The 22543-nt window shown below is 43.2% G+C and overlaps 2 protein-coding genes, 1 long non-coding RNA gene and 1 pseudogene across 3 annotated transcripts in view; 1 reads left to right on the top strand and 3 right to left on the bottom strand.

Annotated features, from left to right (window-relative positions):
* Nucleotides 1–22543, top strand: part of LOC112806790 (uncharacterized) — a 909505-nt gene that overhangs the window by 632682 nt on the left and 254280 nt on the right. The window lies entirely within an intron of this gene.
* The window catches only part of LOC112806782 (uncharacterized), a 293799-nt gene that overhangs the window by 167599 nt on the left and 103657 nt on the right, over nt 1–22543 (bottom strand). The window lies entirely within an intron of this gene.
* LOC112806740 (nuclear transcription factor Y subunit beta pseudogene) lies at nt 4156–4666 on the bottom strand (annotated as a pseudogene).
* The window catches only part of LOC141371806 (uncharacterized), a 32964-nt gene continuing 16714 nt past the window's right edge, over nt 6294–22543 (bottom strand). Inside the window, exon 3 of the long non-coding RNA XR_012377040.1 lies at nt 6294–6411. This is a non-coding gene — a long non-coding RNA (uncharacterized lncRNA). The remainder of the gene's footprint in view (nt 6412–22543) is intronic.

The raw sequence follows: 22543 nt of genomic DNA, 5'->3' as shown, positions 1-22543 counted from the left end.
TTATTTGACATAGACACAGTGAGAGAGGGAACACAAGCAGGGGGACTGGGAGAGGGAGAAGCAGGCCTCCCGCTGAGCAGGGAGCCCGATGTGAAGCTCGATCCCAGGACTCCGGGATCATGACCCGAGCCGAAGGCAGACGCTTAAGGACTGAGCCACCCAGGCGCGCCTCCACTTGACTCTTTTAAGTGGTTTCCATTTCAGTCACCAGGACAAGTATAGGAAGACCACTTCATATTTTACAATGAGAAACCACTCAATATTTTCTGGAATGACTAAAATAAAAAGGATAACACCAGTTTCCAGTGAGAATGTAGAGGAATTAGAATTCTCATATCGGGGCGCCTGGGTGGCTCAGTCGTTAAGCGTCTGCCTTCGGCTCAGGTCATGATTCCAGGGTCCTGGGATCGAGCCCCGCATCGGGCTCCCTGCTCCGCGGGAAGCCTGCTTCTCCCTCTCCCACTCCCCCTGCTTGTGTTCCCTCTCTCGCTGTGTGTATCTATCAAATAAAGTCTTTAAAAAAAAAATTCTCATATCTCTGATGGGAATGTAAAAAGTACAGTTTGGAAAAAATGTGTGGCAGATAGAAACATTTACCTATAGAAGGGGAGCTTTTTGTCACCCTAAAATGTGTCTCTTTGGTCTAAGGATTATTTTAGGCTGGTGTTTTAAAGAAACACCAGATAAAGGAAAAGCTCTGAAATCCTGTGTTTACTTTTGAAAGCGACATTTGCATTTATAAGGGAAAGCTCCACTTGTAAGCTATCTCCCTCCGTGTAGCAGAGAGGGAGAATGTGTCATCCCAGAAACTCTGGTAAGTGGAGAAGGCATGGATCTAAATGTGCTCACAACCACAGCCCTGGTTACCGTGCTTTGCCTGGTCACCTCCCTAAATGCTTCTCAATAGGATCACGTGTGGGGTTTCAGAAAGGATCATATCTGCTACCCTCCCCCTCAGATTCTTTCCATTGGTTTGGGTTAAAACAAGTGTTGTGTTCATTAAGGGCTCCAGGTGATTCTAAGTGAGGCCAAGGTTAAGCAGGAGTGCTTCAGGTTATTTTATGAGAGTTGAGAGCAGGTTTTGCCTCAAGGAGAGGTAATAGGGTCTCTGCTACGTGAGTCTGGGAGGGTCAGGTCCGTGTAGCACATGGTGCCTATGTTGTATCTGAATTTGTGGGTGTTTTGGGAGGGGAGCCCCCCCCGAAAGTAGGGAAGGAAAAGTCAGGGACTGGTCTTCAAGTAGGAACCCACAGTTTCTGAAAAGCTCCTGATGCAAAGGACTGGGATTTTGGGTCTATCTGAATTTCAGGGTCCTGCCTTCAGGTGAACAGTTTACAGTTGAAGAGATTCTGTGGGTGGCTTTAGGGGCATTTTTTTCCTGATGGAGCTGTGATTTCTCGACAAATATCTTGTGAGAAAGAAATCCAGAGGACAAAGTATAAGAAGAAATAGCCAGTTCTCAGGTAAGCCTGGTGTCCTACGTCAGAGGCTGTGTCATGTTTTTCTCCTGAAATTACTTGCATTTAGAAATTGCAAATGTTGATTCCTCTGGTTCTGAAGTTTCTGGCACATGTTTTCATGATTGTAGTATTCATTTTCAGAAGTGATACTACAGGCTAGGTCTTTAGAACACTTCTATCCTATATCCCAGAGTGTTCTCTCCCTTCTTTGCAACCTTGGTTCCAAAAGGCCATCAGCAGTTGTCACTTTGAATTGAAGTACGGCATGTATTGAAAATATTCCTTTGGTGACAGATCCAGAGGGGAAGGTATTGAGCCCAAGATTCCTTTTGCTGATGGGATCTGGTCCTAGGGTATCTGGGATGGGGGTGGCGAGGGGAACATTTCTAATTTAGGGCGCGTCTGGATGCTTTATCAGGTCTGTGTAGCCCAGGAGTAAGAAAACGCACAAATAAAAATGATGGATATAACATCCAGAGTAACTCAGAAGTTTCTCAGATTAAAAAAAGAGGGAGGGGGTTGGAGTCTTGCTCTTTATAATGTGAAAAAGATGTTCTATGTAAAATACACTAGAGTTTCGCCTGGGTGGCTCAGTCGGTTAAACATTGGACCTTTGATTTCGGCTCAGGTCATGATCTCAGGGTCCTAGAGGGAGCCCCACTTTTGGTTCCCTGCTCAGAGGGGATTCTGAGATTCTCTCCCTCTACTTCTGCCCCTCCCGCCCTCCTAAAATATAAATCTTTAAATAAAAATAGAAATTTAAGTAAAAATAGATACTAGGTATTAACAGTACATGGAAACTGGTGTCTAAATATGGTGTCTCTTTTTTTTTTTTTTTTAAAGATTTTATTTATTTATTCATGAGAGACAGACAGAGAGAGAGAGGCAGAGGGAGAAGCAGGCTCCCTAGGAGCAGGGAACCCGAGGCGGGACTCGATCCCAGGACCCTGGGATCATGACCTGAGCTGAAGGCAGACGCTTAACCATCTGAGCCACCCAGGCGCCCTAAATATGGTGTCTCTTGAGAGTCAGATGGGGACCCCCAAATGTGGGTCGATGATTGGGTGGAAGCCAGTTAAGTGGGCACTGAAAAGAATTCACCGGAGGCAGAACACAGTTCTTAGAAGTTGATTGCTCCAAGAGAGCATCATGCAGGACAGCAGAGACGCTGTCTGTGAGGAGATAGTAGCGGGGGAGGGGGGGGCTGTGTGTGAAGGGGAAGGTGAGTTATGGGGACTTAGGGAATTTTCCCTTTTTTGGTCACTGTCCCTGGTTGTCAGTAGCCCATTGGTTAGGGCCTAGGGCCATTGTGAGGTGGGTCCCCTGATGGGCCTGTCTGGACTCAGCCAAGGGGTCTCTGTGGGCCCTTTCTCCATTACTTTCCACAGAAACTACATGTCATTGAACTGTGTTTATATCTGCTGTATTTTCATAATTACATTTCTATTCTGAATTACTGTTTTCAGACCACAAGAAAATGCCAGTGATAGTTTGTCCTTCGGTGTGCCGTAAACACTGATAACATTTGTTTCCATACACCTGATGTGAATTTCTTTCATTGCCTTGGTTCTCTCTGCAAGATTCCTCCCCTGTAGTGTTCATATTTTCCCTCTTACATTTGTATGGACCTTAGATGTACTGAGCAATATGCAGAAACTATCACATTTCAGATGCAAACTTCTTACTCCTGAGTTTCTTTTGCTTGGAGTTTTTTCCTTTTCTTCTCTTTCCCTCTTTCTCTGTTTCTTACTCATTTTCTCTCTCCCCGAACTCTATCCTTATATATTTTTTTTAAAGATTTTATTTGGCCAGAGACACAGTGAGAAAGGGAACACAAGCAGGGGGAGTGGGAGAGGGAGAAGCAGGCTTCCCGCTGAGCAGGAACCCTTAATGACTCAGCCACCCAGGTGCCCCTCTACCCTTATATTTTATTAAAAAGGCAAATACCATGAATTAACCCAGCAGTTTACTTGAATTACTAAAGTAACATGATTCAACATGAAAATAAGAAACTGTACAAATCTCTGACAGTAATAAATCACAATATACAATGAATACAGAAGTCCTACAGAGCAACTCATACAAAACAAATATTTTAATACCTTTAAAATCAAATTTTTCTGGGGTGCCTGGGTGGCTCAGTCGTTAAGTGTCTGCCTTCAACTCAGGTCATGATCCCAGCGTCCTGGGATCGAGTCCCACATCGGGCTCCCTGCTCAGCAGGAAGCCTGCTTCTCCCACTCCCCCTGCTTGTGTTCCTGCTCTCGCTATGTCTCTGTCAAATAAATAAAATATTTAAAATCCAAATTTTTCTTTAAAATCATTCATGAAAAAAGATTCTCAGGTCAGAATTAACGCCTCAGTTAGTCAAGCATTAGGAATGCTACATCTATTTAATATACAAAGAAACATCATTTCCCTAGTCACTTTTTTTTTTAAAGATTTTATTTATTTTTTTAACAGCGGGAGAGGGAACACAAGCAGGGGGAGTGGGAGAGGGAGAAGCAGGCTTCCCACGGAGCAGGGAGCCCGATCGGGGCTGGATCCCAGGACCCCGGGATCATGACCTGAGCCGAAGGCGGACCCTTAACGACTGAGCCCCCAGGCGCCCCTCCCCAGTCACTTCTTTCTAATGTCTGTTTCCAGAATCGTACAGACTCCTTTGCTTCTCTCCACTCCCCATGCCACCGTTTCTTCAGATCCTGAAAATTGAATCTGTTAAACACCAGAAGTCTGTTGCTATGACCTTGTATGAACCATAACACTTTGTTGTTGACCCTCTGCAGTTATTAAGCCAGCTGGTAACCGGTTAGTAAATGCCTCCTCTAAGCTCTTCACTTAGTCCATCTGTAGTTGTGACTCTTCCCCGAATTCCTTTCTCTCCTTTCAGAGCCTCTCTCAAATTCTGAAGGTTTGATTTTAGAGGTTCGACATAGCTGTCAAAGCCTAAGGTCAGCACGGCAAAGAGAGTATCTTCTTTGTCCTCCGTTCCTCTTGATGGCATTTTTCACTTGCTTCAGATGTTAGAAAGCTGATGAACTCACACGTTGTTGAACACAGCCTCTTTCTTTTTGAACCATTTGTAAATGTCTTCATGATCATTCATGCCGTCCTCGGTATCATCACGAGGCTGTATCACATGGTGGCTTCCTCCCATGTGGTCTGCAGAGATGCCTAGTTGGAGCACTGTCGCCATCCATTGTCATGAAATACTGTCAGAACCGTGTTGTCAGTGGTGTTCAGGAACACCTTTCTAAAAGGGGGTCTAATCTTCGCCCAACTTCAACTTTTGAGGCAAGTCCAGGGACCGCAAGCCGCCAGATGGATGCATTCTTTACGTGCAAGCCAGACCGCCGGGAAAACAAATCCGCTCGTTCCTCCCCCTGCAGGTACGCGGGCTGGCCCCTGGCCCCACCGCCGGGATGGGCGGCCGGCCAACCCTGGCGTGCATCCCCCGACTCGCCCGCCCAGGCCCCGGGCCCACGCCCAACTCCTGCCAGCCACCCACCCTCCCGGGCCACCCGCGCAGACAAAGCTGCCCGGTCCTGCCACGCCCCCTGCCAGCGGTCAGGATGGGGCTGCCCCCCCCCCCGGGCGGGGGAGCTCTGCGCAGCACCCCGGCTAAGGGCGCAGGGTCGGGACTGGGTCTGGGCCCGTGTCCCCCGCCCGGCTCTCCGCACAAAATGGAGCAGGCTGGGGCACCGCCGAGAGGGGGCCCTACGGTGTCCCGTCGCCCCCTCCTCGGCCTCAGGCGAGCAGGAGGGGGCCTCGCCCGCGTCCCGCCACCCCTCGGCTGGGCCGCACAAAGCGGCCCCGCGCCGGCTCCCCGGCCGCGCCTGCTGCAGGAGAGCGGGAAGTGGCCCGGGCCATGGCAGCACTGGGGAGGGGGTGGGCGCCAGGCTCTTTTCCTTTTTTTTTTTAATTTTTTATTGTTGTTAATCACCATACATTACATCATTAGTTTTTGACGTAGTGTTCCACGATTCATTGTGCATAACACCCAGTGCTCCATGCAGAACGTGCCCTCTTTAATACCCATCACCAGGCTAACCCATCCCCCCACCCCCCGGGGCTCTCTTCCTTTTTTAAAGATTACATTTATTATTTGATAAAGAGAGCAAATGCGCAGTGGTGGAGGGTGACCAGGGAGTCAGATGTGGGGCTCCATCCCAGAGCCCTGGGATCATGATCTGAGCTGAAGGCAGACAGTTAACTGACCGAGCCACCCAGACGCCCCTTTCTTGTTTCTGAGGAGGAGAACAAAATCAAGAAGTACGGATAAAATTTAAATTTCCTTTTACTTGCAGCCCATTGATAAATTCTTGAGACAGGCACAGTGTGACATTCCTCGAGGAATCCACAACGGTGGCAATGTTAATGTTTTGCTGGAGGCAAAAAGCAACCTTAGTTTGAGATTAGCCAGACTTCCAGGATCCTGTAAATTCTCTTTAACATAGAATAACCCCTTGGGAAACTTTCTTTTTCTCTACCCCCCAAATATATGTTGGTAATCATCCCCTAAGCATATCCCACAGAGAGATCTGAAGGTTCCATGACTAAGGTTTTACTAGACAGTAGTTGGTCCTTCAGGATATGAAAGCATATCATCCCTCACTGCTCACAAACCCAGTACAGCTCTTTCTTCCCACAGGTCCTATCCCTGTGTTTAATAATACCATGTTTTCTGCACCAGAGACATCTCAATGATTCTTTCTTCATCATTCACTCCTGAACCCCAACATTTCACATCAAAAACATCTCAGGAATTCTTTCTTGACCATTGGCTCCTGTCCTACATCCCATCAGTTTGCACCGAACGAGGAGAGCTCTCACCTTTGTGTAGTTGATATATTTGACTTCTGGGAGTGGTGGTTCTGTCAGTCAGCCCTCTGTCCCATTAGGTTTTTCTTTTCTCCATGCTCATGTCACGGACATACACTTCTATTTACTTCTTTGTGTTTTCAGAAAAAGAAAATCACATAATTAACATTTTGAGTGTTTTAAAATCCCGAGGTATAATAGAGCGGGAATGATAATTGAAACAAAACTTTTCAGCGAAATACTGTGTTGAGGGATCATGGATTAAAATAGCCAAGAAAGAATTCTTGAAAGCTTGTATGGTAAAAGTTAGTTCATTTGAGTCGCACAGGATCCATGGGTAGAAATTGCTGCACTTGGGCTGCATGAAGCTCCTGGTTCGATACTTAGTGTTCACTGGGGAGGGGGTGTGCAGGGAGTATAAGATCCTAAGTATTTCCTGGAATTTGTACTTGTAAAACTACATTTGCAAGATTTCTCAGGCACTTAGTTCAATATTAACTATTGGTGAGATGTACAGGCAGTCAAGAGATCCATTGAGAATGTAGCAGTTTGCCCTTAATTAATGGTTCTAGAACTGTGGAGACTATAGGTCAGCCTTCTGGGTTGCAGGTGAACATTTTTTGCTTCTAGCCCTCATCAGAGTAGACTCAGAAATAAGAGCTGTTTCATTTCTGTCATTCTATGTGTTTGTGTTGATCGTGTGAGTAAAAGAAGCATTATCATCCACAAAGAGATTTATTAGGGTCATGTCATTGAAAATGTTGCCTAGTAGTTACCATGACAATTTTCTACCCCATCACTTTTAATGTGTATATTAACTACTTTCTGAATGTGTGGATGTGCGCATGAATGTAAAAAGGTAGATGAGTGTTGCGTGGATCCCTTCTTGTTTCCAACACTCTTCTCAGGTTTTTTTTTTTTTTTAAGATTTTATTTATTTATTTGAGAGAGAGAGAGTACGAGAGGGAAGAGGGTCAGAGGGAGAAGCAGACTCCCTGCTGAGCAGGGAGCCCGATGCGGGACTCGATCCCGGGACTCCAGGATCATGACCTGAGCCGAAGGCAGTCGCTTAACCAACTGAGCCACCCAGGCGCCCGTCTTCTCAGGTTTGACACCTGCTATGAACACTGCTTTAGAGTCCTCTCTATATTGACCTGTGTGTCATTTTAGATCGACTCTAGGTCACACAACCTGGGGGAAAACCTGATCCCTTCCATGTTCCTGGATGTTTGACAAAATATTCCCATAAAAATAGAAGAAGAATGTGTGTGTTCTAAGATTTTTATTATTCATACCCATTAACTTATGAACAACTGTTAGATGGTCTTGGGTAACTAGGAAATGGTGAGAAAGGATTGTTGTTGGCTTTCTTGCTATTCCGGTAGAATCTATAATGGCTATAAAACCCATTCAGGGAGCACCTGGGTGTTTCAGTCGGTTAAGTGTCTGCCTTCAGCTTGGTCATGGTCCCAGTGTCCTGGGCTAGAGCCCTGTGTTGGGCTCCCTGCTCAGGGGGGAGTCTGCTTATCCCGCTCCCTCTGTAACCACTGTCCCCCTCAAGCTCTCTCTCTCTCTCTCTCAAAAGATAAAAACCAATATAAAAATGAAAGCATTTTTTGCCTGTCCTAAATCCTCCAAGAATTCTTGCCTTGGAGTCCTACCTCTTTCTTATTCAAAACTTTATCCCTTGGCCCATAGGCTACTGCCTTGTTAGAAATGCAGACTCTGATCCCATGGCAGTACTCCTGAACCGAATCTGCATTTTCACAAGATGCCAATGCACTGTTTTGAAATTCTAATTCATATCAGAATTTGATGAGTACAGAGGCGCCTGGATGGCTCAGTCGGTTAGGCGTCTGCCTTTGGCTTGGGTCATGGCCCCAGGGTCCTGGGATCGAGCCCCATGTCTGGCTCCTGGCTTGGTGGGGAGCCTGCTTCTCCCTCTGCCTCTCCATTGCTCATGCTCTCTCTTTCTCAGTATCTGTCTGTCTCAAATGCATAAATCTTTTTTTTTTTAAGATTTATTTATTTATTTTTGAGAGAGAATGAGAGAGAGAGAAAGCACATGGGGGGGGAGGGTCAGAGGGAGAAGCAGACTCCCTGCCGAGCAGGGAGCCCGATGTAGGACTCGATCCCGGGACTCCAGGATCATGACCTGAGCCGAAGGCAGTCGCTTAACCAACTGAGCCACCCAGGCACCCTCACATGAATAAATCTTTAAAAAAATTTTTTTGATGAATACATTTGTAACCCACTAAAACATTCCACCTAAGAAGTAGACACAACTTCTGTATGATGTAAACACAGTAGTCAAAAATGTGTATGCATGAGTTGATTTCTTCATTTGACAAGTTATTTTGAATAAACACACAGTATTTATCCTGGTTTTGTGGATCATATGACACTCTCTCACCTCAAGTTTAGGGAATACATTAGAGCATATTACTGTGTTAAAAATTATCTTACTGTGTAAAGTAGGAAATTCACCTAAGCCAGAACTAGTTGTCCTGGTATAACTGAACTAACATGAGTTCACTGCTTGGTGAGTTACAGAACTATACTGGGTAGGGGTTGTCACACAACAGAAATTGGATTTGCAGCAAATAAGGAGATAACAGGAAATAACTTCCAAAGTAGAGACGCAGAGCAAGGGAGAATGATTTCTTTTTATTTGGGGTTAGGGTAGAATTTTTTTTTTTAAAGATTTTATTTATTTATGTGATAGGTACACAGCGAGAGAGGGAACACAAGCAGGGGGAGTGGGAGAGGGAGAAGCAGGCTTCCTGCCGAGCAGGGAGCCCGATGCGGGGCTCGATCCCAGGACCCCGGGATCATGACCTGAGCCAAAGGCAGACGCTTAATGACTGAGCCACCCAGGCACCTCTAGGGTAGATATTTAGAAAATGGATCCTTGTCATCTTATGTAGAGCTGGGCATAAGGTGTCACAAGTACCTCAAGAAAACCCTCCTCTACATGCTTTGTGTTTTACCTAAATGAGGTTTGTGCTGCTCCTCAGGTGGAGATTTTAAACTATAATGAGATAAAGGGAACTGTAAATCACTCCATGGGTAACTTACTCCCTGGTCCATCTGCTTAGGTTTGAGTCGGGGGTTAAGCTCAAACTGGGAAAGGCCAAGCTCTTCCTCATGACAGTCATTACTTTTGTTGGATAGTTTTTGTTTTCCTGACAGGAGACTGCCCGTGAGGTGCTTTGCCAGAAGCAAAAGATAAGGTGGAAAGAAGATGTTAAGTAAGATGTGGGACAAAAGGTCTGAGGGTACAAGCAAGTAACCAGGGAAGGTCAAGGTCATGGGTCTAGCTGGTGACATTAACTCCTCCTTTCACCTTAGGGTCTAGCTGGTGACATTAACTCCTCCTTTCACCTTAGGGACCATTATGAACTCTATCAATGGCCACTTGGTCACTGTGGTGTTTATTGCAGGCACTGCTGACATTCAGGGATGTGGCCATGGCGTTCTCCCAGGAGGAGTGGGGATGCCTGAACCACACTCAGCGGGAACTGTACAGGGATGTGATGTTAGAGAACTATGGAAACCTTCTCTTCTTGGGTGACTCCTTCCAGACTTCCTAAACACCACTCTGGGTTTTCTTCCTTCCTGTGAAGACTGTCTCTTGGAAGATTCCTCTTTGAATGGTTGGAATTCAGATCCAGGCAGAAAGGGAAATAAGTAGGGGTTTGCAGATGTAGAGAAAAAACTTTGTGATGTTTCCTTTTCTGCTTTAGTTTCCCTTCCTTAAGGTAACAGCATCACTTCTGTAGATTACTGGCAGTTCTAAACACTAAGGGCATAAAATGGTACTGCCCACATCTTCTCCAATTTGCACTCCTTATTATTGTGTCTAATACTTGGAAGTGGAGCTCGGGATGTGAACATTGGAAATCCCCCCTTATTGTAAAGGGGCTGCTTTCAACAGCATTTGGGAAAACATGTTCTCGATTTTACAGTGTCCTCTCTTCTCTCCTGAGCAAAATCGTAATTAAAAGTTAGAATCCCCAGCAGTACTCTTTTCCTTTTTGAGGAAATTTGAGACAAATCGGTCTCATTATGTAAAAGCCAGACTTGGTCTCCTTTTCAGAACCAAAGAGGGAGCCTTGGGATGTGATGAGAAAGGATACCATATCCCTCCATCCAGGTAGGCGGGAATGAATCAGGTAGATGACAGAGGTGAGGTCCAAATGCAAAGGAAAATGATAGACCTTAAACTGTGGTTTGAGTAGCTCTCTGAATGGAAATTAGTTTAGAAGCCTAGTGTTACCTCTCCCTCTCACCGAGGGACATCCGCTATCCAACATTATCACGCTCTTACATCCTCTAAGGATTCTGCTTCAGCTTCAGTGGTGGTCCATCACATCCACAGGGAGGGCCAGGGGACTCCCCCTGTTGTGGGAGGGCCTCCATAATCTGCGAGCTTTTCCATTGCTTTGAGGGCCCTGCAGAAATCTCCTTATTTCTGAGGATCTTTCTGTTTAGCCCTTTGCAAGTTGTGTTTCCCCTCATCTGAGAAATGTGTCAGGGTTGTGGTGGACATATTGAGGTTTGGTGTAGAAATCCGGGAACACTGGAGACAGATATTACATGTTTTCTGGTTTATGCTTTCCAATGTTTTGGAGACTTTAATCTTAACTGAGCATAACTGAGACTCAGTAACCTCATCAGATAACAAAGCACCTCCCTAAAATGAGAAAATCTAATGCTTTATTTCCCTTCAAAAGTTTTTTTTTTTTTCATATTAACTAATATAGAAATTTCCACTCGGTGTTCCATTCCTCAATGTTGAAATAACATAGAATTCCTACCTAAATGAATGCCATTGGGGAGCTAGAACATTTAGACCTCAGAATTTGTAGCCTTTAATAAAGTCTCAATTGTTACCTCACTAAAATTGCATCAGTTCATAATTCTGTCTTGTGTGAAGTTCCTGTGACTTTTTACTATGTGTTTTCATTTTCTAAATAGTTGTACGCGAGAGTCCTCTCATCTTTTTTTTCTTTTAGCTCAAAAGTTCTGATAGAACATGGGCCTGTGCTTTATAAGAAGTGAGGTAATTAGTTAAACCCCCATATTTAAGGAAAAAATTTGTTCATAAATTTTACTTCACTAAAAAGTAATCATGCATTTTTTCTTCTGCTTTCCTCAGAATGTATCTGAGTGTCATCCCAAATATTTACTTTTTATAAAGTTGTCAGTATATTTTACATTGTTGGTGTTTATTTAGAAATAAACAGATTGGGGTGCCTGGGTGGCTCAGTTAAGCATCTGCCTTCACCCTCAGGTCTTGATCTAAGGGTTCTCAGATTGAGCCCCAAGTCTGATTCCTGCTCATTGGGGAGCCTGCTTCTCCCACTCCCTCTGCCACTCCCCCTGCTTGTGTGCTCTGTCAAAAAAATGAAATATTTAAAAAAATAGAAATGAAAGGATTTGTTTGCTTGGCTCTAAGGAATGAATTATACCTTGCATTCTGGGTAAAAGGAGGAATATATTAATGACGTGATACATTTTTCAAGTCTTTTAAGCGCTTGTTTATTTTTTTTAAAGATTTTATTTTTTATTTATTTGAGAGAGAGCGAGCACAAGAGGGGGGAGGGTCAGAGGGAGGAGCAGACTCGCTGCTGAGCAGGGAGCCCGATGTGGGACTCGATCCCGGGACTCCAGGACCATGACCTGAGCCGAAGGCGGTCGCTCAACCGACTGAGCCACCCAGGCACTCTTAAGCACTTATTTGTAAGATTATCATTAGACCTTCTTCTGGTGGATTTTAATGAATATAATTTAAAATTTGTCAGTGAAGACATGCCAGTAATTCAAATGCTTGTTTTTCTTGCATACATAGTCACAGTTTAAAATTATAGTTACATAGTAGTTCTCTTACTAAATAATTCATGTTTTTTTTTTTTTATGTAGAAATTTGGGTTAAATTTGGTCTTACTCTGGTTTTGCAATCCCATAATCATGTGCTTCCTTTTGTCTGGGACTCTCCACAACAGTAGTTACTTCTGGTTTCCTTATTTACTGTGTATTTTGGTATAGGATGACAATTTTAACTCAGCAGATTTTAAGACAATGTGAGTTTACCTCAAATATGAATCAGCTTTATGCTCTTTGCCAAGAACATTATGTATTCGTATCATTATTACCCATACATACTTTGTGTATTGCTTTCATTGGTTAGTGGTCAGTGTATATTGTATCATGCCTACATGTGTTGTCATAATAATAGAAATAATTTCATCATCTATTTACTGGTGGATTTTTATTCTCCTTGCACGAAAGACATTTTTGAATTGCAAGTAATTTTGAAACACTTCCTACCTGTGTATCAAGTTCAGGTACAGTTTATCCTTAGTTCTGGTGTTATACCCCTGACATGTTTTGATACCTCAGGCACTTTTGTGTCTTCTGTACATATTTTCATTGTGTTTTCAAAATGAAACTGAAAGGTATAAAAAAAAAAAAACTTTAAACTGATGGTCTCAATTGCATCCAAACTTAGTCCACTTATCTCCATTCCTGCACATACCTTGTTTCTGATATCACAAATTCTATCTTTTATGTTGTGTACTTTATTATCTACATTTATGATTTTTTATGCTTTGATTTTTAATTTGTCTTGAGGTAGAAATATGAGCAACCTGTGCTACCTCCTTACAACACTACGGGTTTCTATAATTGTGGAAATATTTATATTTACCAGAGAGCTTTATGTTGTCCTGTGGTTTTAGTTTCTGTTTAGAATCCTTTTATTTCAACTAGAAGTGCTTCCTTTAACATTTTGTGTAAGACAAGTCTCCTGATAAACTTAGAGGGGTTTCTATGTGGGAAAATCTTCATTTCTACCTTCATGGAAAACAGTTTTCCCAGATAGAGTATTCGTGGTGGATATTTTGATCTTTCAGTGTTTGAATACACTGTCCCATGCAGTTCTTCCTATCAGGTCTGCCTTGAATCCCACTACTAATCTTATAGGAGCTCTCTTGTATAAGATGAGTTGCTTTTGTCATCTGGTCTCAAAATTCTCTTTTCACCTTTGATTTTTCATAGGTTAATTATAAGGTGTCACTGTGTTGATGTCTAGACATTTACCCCACCCTGAATTTCCTGAGCTTGTTGAATTTGTTCTTTCCACATTCGTGGGAAATACAAGCCCTTAGATCTTCATGTAAGCCCTCTGCCCCATTTCACTTTCCTCTCCTTTTGGGGTCCCCTTAATGTACATATGGGACCACTTGGTGTCCCAGGAGTTCCTAGACTCTCTCCTGTTCCACATTTTTCTTTGGTCCTCTCAGCAGATAATTTAAAACAAGGGGTCTTTAAAAACAAAACAAAACAATAACAAAAAAATAGGTCTTTAAGTTGTCTGAATATTTCTTCTGCTTGATCAAGTCTGTGGGTGACCCATTGGTGTGTTTTTAACTTCAGTAATTGTACTCTTCAGCTCCCAATTTCTGGTTGATGGTTTGTTTTATTGTCTGTTTCTTGGGATTTACATTTGGGTCCTGCATACTTTTCCTGATAACATTGTTACCTGTTTTTCTTCTTCCTCCATAAGCACCTTTATGATGGTTATTTGAATTCTTCATCAGGCAATCAGTAGTTCTTAATTAATTTAGAGCCAGTATTGGACATTTATTTCATTCCTCTGATTAGAACACGTTTTCCTGGTTCTTTGCATGCCTTATTATCTTTTGTTGACACTTGGGAATTTAAAAAAAAAAAAAAGCAGCCTCTGGGCTCAGGATTATGGACTTGCTTTGTACAGATCAACACAAATAGCAATTCGGGGACCTCCCCCACATGTTCTGGGCATTTGTCATGTCTGAAAATTTGTGATTTCCCAGTTTTCAAAGTGTAGTTACTTTTTAGAGTCCATGACACCTTCCTCTCCCTGTTTGTCTTCATCCCTGTAGTCTCTCCATTGGTCGAACAAATGCTCACCTTTGGTCTGAGCAGCCACCGCACTGCATCCAGAGGGTGCTGTCATTCCTTCCTCCTTCCATGTCCTGCATGACAGAAACATGTCCTCAGGCAGCAGCAAAGTAGTGAGATCACTGAACATACAGGTCACTCATTTGTTTCTCTTTTGAGGAGAGGTAAGAGTTTTCTCACAGTGTTGCCGTGGAGTGTCAGGGAGGGAGTGTCACAAACTTTGTCTCCCTGATGTGTATATATATTCCATTAAATATGTATATATCCAAATATACACACACAAACACCACATCTTTATCCATTCATCTGTCAATGGACATCTGGTCTTTGGTTTTGTTGACTGTTTCCTTTGCAAAAGGTTTTTGTCGTTGTTTTTTTTTTAAGATTTTATTTATTTATTTGACAGAGAGACAGCGAGAGAGGGAACACAAGCAGGGGGAGTGGGAGAGGGAGAAGCAGGCTCCCCACTGAGCAGGGAGCCCGATGCGAGGCTCTATCCCAGGACCCTGGGATCATGACCTGAGCTGAAGGCATACACTTAATGACTGAGCCACCCAGGCGCCCCAAAAGGTTTTTTATCTTGATGAAGTCCTAATAGTTCATTTTTGCTTTGGTTTCCTTTGCTTTTGGAGACATGTCTAGCAAGAAGTTGCTGTGGCCAAGGTCACATAGTTTACTGCCTGTGTTCTCCTCTAGGATTTTGATGGATTCTTGTCTCACATTTAGGTCTTTGATGCATTTTGAGTTTATCTTTTTGTATGGTGTAAGAAAATGGCTTGGTTTCATTCTTCTAGATGTGGCTGTCCAATTTTCCCAACACCATTTTTTTGAGGACGTTGTCCGATTTCCATTGGATGTTCTTTCCTGCTTTGTTGAAGATTAGTTGACCATAGAGTTGAGGGTCCATTTCTGAGCTCTCTATTCTGTTCGACTGATCTATGGATCTGTTTTTGTGACAGTACCATACTGTCTTGATGATTATAGCTTTGTGATACAACTTGAAGTCAGAAATTTTGATGCTTCCAGCTTTGGTTTTCCTTTTCATCATTACTTTGGATATTTGGAGTCTGTTTCCATACATATTTTAGGATTATTTCTTCCAGTGTGAAAAATGCTGATGGCAGTTTGATAGGGATTGCACTCAATGTGTAGATTGCTTTGGGTAGCATAGATATTTTAACAATATTGTGCTCCCAACCTATGAGCATGAAATGTTTTTCCATTTATCGCGTGCGTGTGTGTGTGTGTGTGTGTGTCCGTCCTTCTCAATTTCTTTCCTAAGTGTTCTATAGTTTTCAGAGTACAGATCCTTTCCCTCTTTGGTTAGGTTTATTCCTAGGTATCTTATGGTTTTTGGTGCAATTATAAATGAGATCAATTCCTTGATTTCTCTTTCTTTTGCCTTGTTAGTGTATAGCAATGCAACTGACTTATGCATTGATTTTTATACCCAGCAACTTTGCTGAATACTGTATCACTTCTGTCAATTTTTGGGTGGAGTCTTTTTTTTTTTTTTAAGATTTTATTTATTTATTTGACAGAGACACAGCGAGGGAGGAACAGAAGCAGGGGGAGTGGGAGAGGGAGAAGCAGGCTTCCCGCCCAGCAGGGAACCCAATGTGGGGCTTGATCCCAGGACCCCGGGATCATGACCCGAGCTGAAGGGAGACGCTTAACCGACTGAGCCACCCAGGCACCCCTGTGTGGAGTCTTTTGAGGTTTCTATATAGAGTATCATGTCATCCGTGAAGAATGAGAGTTTAACTACTTCTTTGCTGATTTGGATACATTTTATTTTTTACTGTCTGATTGCTGAGGTTAGGACTTCCAGGACTATACTGAACATCAGTGGTAGGAGTGGACATCCCCACCTTAGGGGAAAGGCTCTCAATTTTTCTGCATTGAGAATGATATTAGCTGTGGGTTTTTCATATATGTCCTTTAGGATGTCAAGTTATGTTCCTTCTATCCTTACACTGCAGAGAGTTATCAAGAAAAGATGCTGTATTTTGTCACATGCTTTTTCTTTATTGATAGGATCATATGTTTCTTGTCCTTTTATTGATGTGGCTTATCACATTGATTTGTGGATGTTGAACCACCCTTACAGCCCAGGAATAAATCCCACTTGGTCCTGGTGAATAATCCTTTTAATGCACTTTTGGATCCTATTGTCAGTATCTGGGTGAGAGGTTTTTGCATCTATGTTCATCAGGGATATTGGTCTGTAATTCTCCTTTGAGTGGGGTCTTTGTCTGGTTTTGGAAACAGGATAATACCTCATAGAATGAGTTTGTAAGTTTTTCCTTCCACAACTACTTTTTGAAACAGTTTCAGGAGAATAGGTATTAATTCTCCTTGAATTGTTTGATAGAATTCTACTGTGAGGTCATCCAGCCCTGGATTCTTGTTCGTTGGGAGATTGTTGACTACTGCTTCAATTTCTTTGCTGATTATGTGTCTACTCAAGTTTCTATTTCTTCCTGCTTCAGTTTGGGTAGGTTAGATTTTTCGAGGAATGCATCCATCTTTCTTCCAGATTTCCTAATTTGTTGGTGTATGATTACTCACAATATTTTGTTACAACTGTTTGTATTTCTTCAGTATTGGTTGTGATCTCTCATTTTTCATTCATGATTTTATTTGGGTCCTGTCTGCTCTTTCTGGTAAGTCTGCTAGGGGTTTGCTTTATCAGTCTTATAAATTCCTGCTAGGGGTTTGGTTTATTAATCCTTATTTATTAATTCCTTCAAAGATCCAGCTCTTAGATTTGTTGATCTGTTCTGTTTGTTTTTTATTTCTATATCATTGATTTCTGCTCTAATCTTTATTTCTCTTCTGCTGGATTTAGGCTTTATTTGCTGTTTTTTGTTTTGTTTTGTTTTTCAGCTCCTTTAGATGGAAGGTTAGATTATGTATTTGAGATTTGTCTTTTTCTTGAGAAAGGCCTGTATTGCTATATACTTCCCTCTTAGGACTGCCTTTGCTGCATCCCAAATGTCCTGAACAGTCGTGTTTTCATTTTCATTTGTTTCCATATATATTTTAAATTCTAATTTAATTTCCTGTGTGACCCATTCTTTTTTTTTTTTTTTTAAAGATTTTATTTATTTGACAGATAGTGAGAGCAGGAACACAAGCAGGGGGAGTGGGAGAGGGAGAAGCAGGCTTCCTGCCGAGCAGGGAGCCCGATGCGGGGCTCGATCCCAGGACCCAGGGGTCATGACCTGAGCCAGAGGCAGACGCTTAACGACTGAGCCACCCAGGCGCCCCTGACCCATTCATTCTTGAGTAGGATTCTCCTTAACCTCCATTTGTTTGTTTTCCTTCCAAATTTTCTCTTGTGATTGAGTTTAAATTTAAAGCAATGTGGTCTGAAAAATGGAATAATCTCAAACTTTCTGTACCATTCAAGACCCAATTTTTGACCCTGTATGTAAACTATTCTGGAGAATGTTCCATGTATACTCAAGAAGAATGTGTATTCTGCTGCTGAGTCGATGTTATACCTCAGGAAGAAATCAATACTCTATTAGGAGTGATGACGCAGCACGAGGTAAGAGATGAAACATGTCTAAGCCGAAGCATTGGCATGAATTCTTCACTGGGGAGAGGACCCCTGTCCAAGGCTACACTATTGACTCTGAATCTAGAAAGATAAATTTTATCTGTTTTTCAAAATCCTCTCCAGTTCTTCTGTCTCTTCATCTCCATTGCCGTGATGTAGGTATCAAAACTGACCTTCCTTCCTGTGTTTTGGAGACCCCATTGTCACTGCTCTCCCCCTCCCGTCTAAGCCTTATAGGCCCTTGTAGAGCCTTAGGAGTAGCTTGGAATTTTCAAATTCAATGGTAAATGGTTGGTAACAGGATCATTTGAGGCCATAATTGAGATTTAAATACAATATTGTCACCGCTTCATTGGAAGCATAGGCAAACTCCATCAATGGGCCCCAGGATTAATTTAGGTACTTGGCACTTTGAGAGTTGTGAGGACAGATAAAACATGATGACACAGTTCGAGAGGAAGATAAATCCTACGAAAACCAAATATGGAGAACTCTTGAAATGTGGGGAAGTTCTTTGGTCACTGCAAGGCCTTAGGAAGCTACTTGTGATGAGCAAATGTGACAGAGATGCATTCTTGGGAACTGTGCTTTTCTGGGAAGTCAGATGCTTTTCTCATGGTTTAATTAATTCTCTGGTTCTCCTGAGGACCAGTTGCTGTTCGATGACAGAGATAACTGTACTTTTCCAGGCCCAGATTCATGGAGTGATGTATAGAGGGGGGTATTGGATGATTTAAATATTGTGTGCATAGCTTGAAGATGTCCCATGACAGAGTAGATGTTGAAGATGAAGAACGCTGTTGGACATTACTAGTCAGAACCAGCAAGCATTGGTATCCCAGGAATATAACCCCAACTTAGGTCTGTTCCAGTACGGATGGGTGACCTTCCAAGGAAGCTGACCTGAGGTTGGCAGGGCCCTCCCTCACTTCCACTCAGCTCCATGATGAGTCTAGTCCTGTGCTCTATGTGCAAGGCAGTGGTTGAGAAGCAGGTCATCTCTCACCACAGGGACCATTTCTGCTCTAAACAGCCTACCCAATTTTTGGGCTAGCTGTCCCTATGTTGTTTAACAGCCCATGCAGTCCCTATACTCCTGAACTGAGAGGAAAGAGGATTTCATCAGTTGTAGAAACTGATGAAATTAAGTTGGTTAGCATGTTACAGTCATATTTAACATTGCATCAATTGAAGAGAATTCATTTCTCAGTACCCTTTGTGGTCAGCTATATAATGAAAAGGTTGATGTGTAAATATAGAAAAGACAATGTATATTTTCTGTTATGTACACAAGGAGCAGGTACACACTCGGGTCTTATAAAATAGGTTAGACACCCTAGGGTATCCTGATTTTTCTATTTCTATTCTCTGGTATTGTCCACCCCCAGGCATTGTGATTATACTCACAACCCTTGGATCATGACCTGAATAGAAACTTATAGTTGGATGCTTAACCAATAGAGCACCCAGGAGACCCACTTTATTTTTTAAGATTTATTTTAGAGCAGAGCAAGTGAGTAGGTGGAAGGGCAGGGGGAAAGAGAATATCCTGAAGCATACTACTGGCTGAGCTGAGAGCCCGGATCAGGGCTTGACCCCAGGACCCCGAGATCATGACTTGAGCTGTTTAACCAACAGAGCCACCCACACACCCCTGTTCTAATTAACATAAATTTGGATTGCTTGCATTCAGGATTGTGACCTAACCTGTATTTGGGGTGATCTCAGCGAGCTCAAAGAGGGTAGAGAGAGAGGAGAGAAGGAAGAGGAGGAAGACAGATTTTGTTAGATTCATTTATGAATAAAGAAAATGTGTGTTGTGTATGTTGTTTGTATGCCACAACAGTAACATGGCCACAAGCATAGAGGGTTTTTTTGTTTGTTTAAGATTTTTATTTGACAGAGACAGCGAGAGAGGGAACACAAGCAGGGGGAGTGGGAGAGGGAGAAGCAGCCTTCTCACTGAGCAGGGAGCCCAATGCGGGGCTCGATCCCAGAACCCTGGGATCATGACCTGAGCCAAAGGCAGACGCTTAATGACTGAGCCACCCAGGCACCCCCAAGCCTAGAGGGTTTCTAAGAGTGAGTTCTGTCTCGATAACTCAGGATTGACCGTGACACAGTTCCTGCAGAGGCTGTCAAGTTTAGCCTGAGTCAGAGTCAACTGGAGGATCTGTAAATCTTGGATTGTTGTGCCTATCCCCACATTACCATGTCAGTAGTTCTGGGGTACAGCCCCCCAACTAACCTTTCTTACCCAATCTCAGGTGCCTGTCTAGGGAGCGGATGTTGAGAACCAATATCTGAGGACACATTTATAGTTGTGTTCTTCATAAGGTATCAGGCTTATCAAAATGTAGTCAGATACACAGGTATATAGTCTTGGTTCTCCAGGTGTGAAAGTGGACTCATTGCTGGGCCTTTCCTGTGTGTTTAGAGTAGTCAACCAGAAAGCCACTCAGGCTATGTGTAATGTGGTCTGGAATTTTCAGTTAGAAGTCTTAGTTCATGGAAGCTGTTCTGTGTGAAGACTTCTGGGTGAATCATTGAGTTTTAAAGAGGAAAGAGAATCCAAACACAGGTCACCTTCTGGAAGGGCATTTGACATGGCTGCCCCGTGTTGACTTTTAGGGTATCCATATTTAAACACTGACTCTACCAATATTGAGAGGCTCACTAAACTCTCTTTTATCTAAATCTTTTCTGTCCATAAAAGGACAATAGTATTAGCACCAGCACATTGAATGAAGAACATTAACTACATTACAGTGGATAAAGCATTAATAATTGTGGAACATACATTGTACATTTTATGCAAAGGAACATGTCAGACTCTAGTGAATATGTTGGATTTTATTTTTCACAAAAAGATAGTCCACAATCATGCCGAGTCCTCTCTGCGTGAATGTGAATATTGAACCTTGGAAAATTTGATGAATGATCTGTCTGGTCCATTTTTCATTGGACTTCTGCAAAATTTCTCACTTTTTTTTTAAAGATTTTATTTATTGAGAGAGAGAATGATATAGAGAGCATGAGACAGGGGAGGGTCAGAGAGAGAAGCAGACTCGCCACTGAGCAGGGAGCCCGATGCGGGACTCGATCCTGGGACTCCAGGATCATGACCTGAGCCGAAGGCAGTCGCTCAACCAACTGAGCCACCCAGGTGCCCCGAATTTCTCACTCTTGTATCTGTACCTCTTCCTTTACTGAAATGGAATGAAGGGAAGTTTGAGAGGTTTTATTCTGTCATCTGAAGGTAGCCAACTGTAATTTCTTCTACAGTTACCCCAGGGACATGGCAGCTTCTGGCTTAAAATATTTGCAATCTTTTTTAAAGATTTTATTTATTTGAGAGAGAGAGACACAGCAAGAGAGAGAACAGAAGAAGGGGGAGTGGGAGAGGGAGAAGCAGGCTTCCCGTGGAGCAAGGAGCCCGATTCAGGGCTCGATCCCAGGACTCTGGGATCATGACCTGAGCTGAAGGCAGACGCTTAATGACTGAGCCACCCAGGCACCTCCTACAATTTTTTTTAAAGATTTTATTTTATTTGAGAGCGAGTGAGCACGAGAGAGAGAGAGGGCACAAGCATCAGGTTGGGGAGGGGCAGAGGGAGAGGGAGAAGCATACTTCCCCACTGAGCAGGGAACCTGATGCTGGGCTCGATCCCAGGACCCTGGGATCATGACCTGAGCCAAAGGCAGATGCCTAATGACTGAGCCACCTAGGTGCCCCACAATCGTTTTGGATGTAATTTTATTCTCTAAGATTACAGACCACCAGATACATGTCCATTGACACTGTGGTTCCCTCTGTTTCCAAACCTATGCTGGCAACTCCGCGGTTAGCTGGGGCCAGAGGTGATATTCGGATTTGGCATTTGGCAGGACTGAAGGACATTCTCTGTTGCTGGGCAGTACCATTGGCTAGGCTCTGAGACTGCCTGGATTCACTGTTCAAGTTCCCTGGTCAGAGAGAGTCAGATGTTATACTCAACCCTACGGCAACACTGCTGGGTTGGCTCTCTCCCCATAGGCCTATAAGAAGCTCTGTGGTTGCCTAGGGTCTTTGTTCAGTCTTCCTGGAGGGGCAGGAGTAGAGGCTATGCTCAGCAGTGGGATGTGACTTCCAACTTTTGTACCTACTCATGAAGAGCCACAGAATGGCCTTAATTTTCTAGTTCAACCTATTGATTGGAGAACCAAGTCAGACATAGCTGCTGATAAATCTCCTCAACCAGGAGGGTTCATTTCCACTCTGTACATGAGCAGAGTCACTGCGATCTCTGATTGGGTGTCACTGCAAGGTGGAACACAGTCTTATCTGGCAGTCTTTCAAGATTTCAGCACTGGTTTTGTAAGCCCTACCCACCTTCTCCATGTCTGTGTGATCCCCACTGGTCCAGCACCACAGATTGCCCCAGGCATCCTCATGAGGTGAGATCTCAATGGGCCACTCAGGAAGTGGCTTGCCATTTGGGGAATGCTGGATGCCCACCATGGGCTCTTTTTTCCTTGGTGGAGCAATTGTAGTTTCTTTTGGTCCTTTATGGTGGGACTGTGCTGGCTCTGGGAAGGTGCATTGTGATCAATGTAAAATTGCTCCTCTTAACCTTCTAATGTTGTCCTTCTTGGTCTCTGCAGCCCAGGGGGTTCTTCAGCCTCACCCCTGAATACTGAGAGTTTGCCCATTGATGTCTTATGTTAATAGTTGCTAGTTGAGTTTTTTTTTTTTTTTTTTTTTTTT

The sequence above is a fragment of the Callorhinus ursinus genome, unplaced genomic scaffold (assembly GCF_003265705.2).
Source record: "Callorhinus ursinus isolate GAN/ISIS: 27379988/994484 unplaced genomic scaffold, GSC_fseal_2.0 scaffold101, whole genome shotgun sequence".
NCBI classification, from domain to species: domain Eukaryota; kingdom Metazoa; phylum Chordata; class Mammalia; order Carnivora; family Otariidae; genus Callorhinus; species Callorhinus ursinus.
The sequence above is the reverse complement of the archived record's forward strand: the minus strand, read 5'-3'. Positions and strand labels throughout refer to the sequence as shown.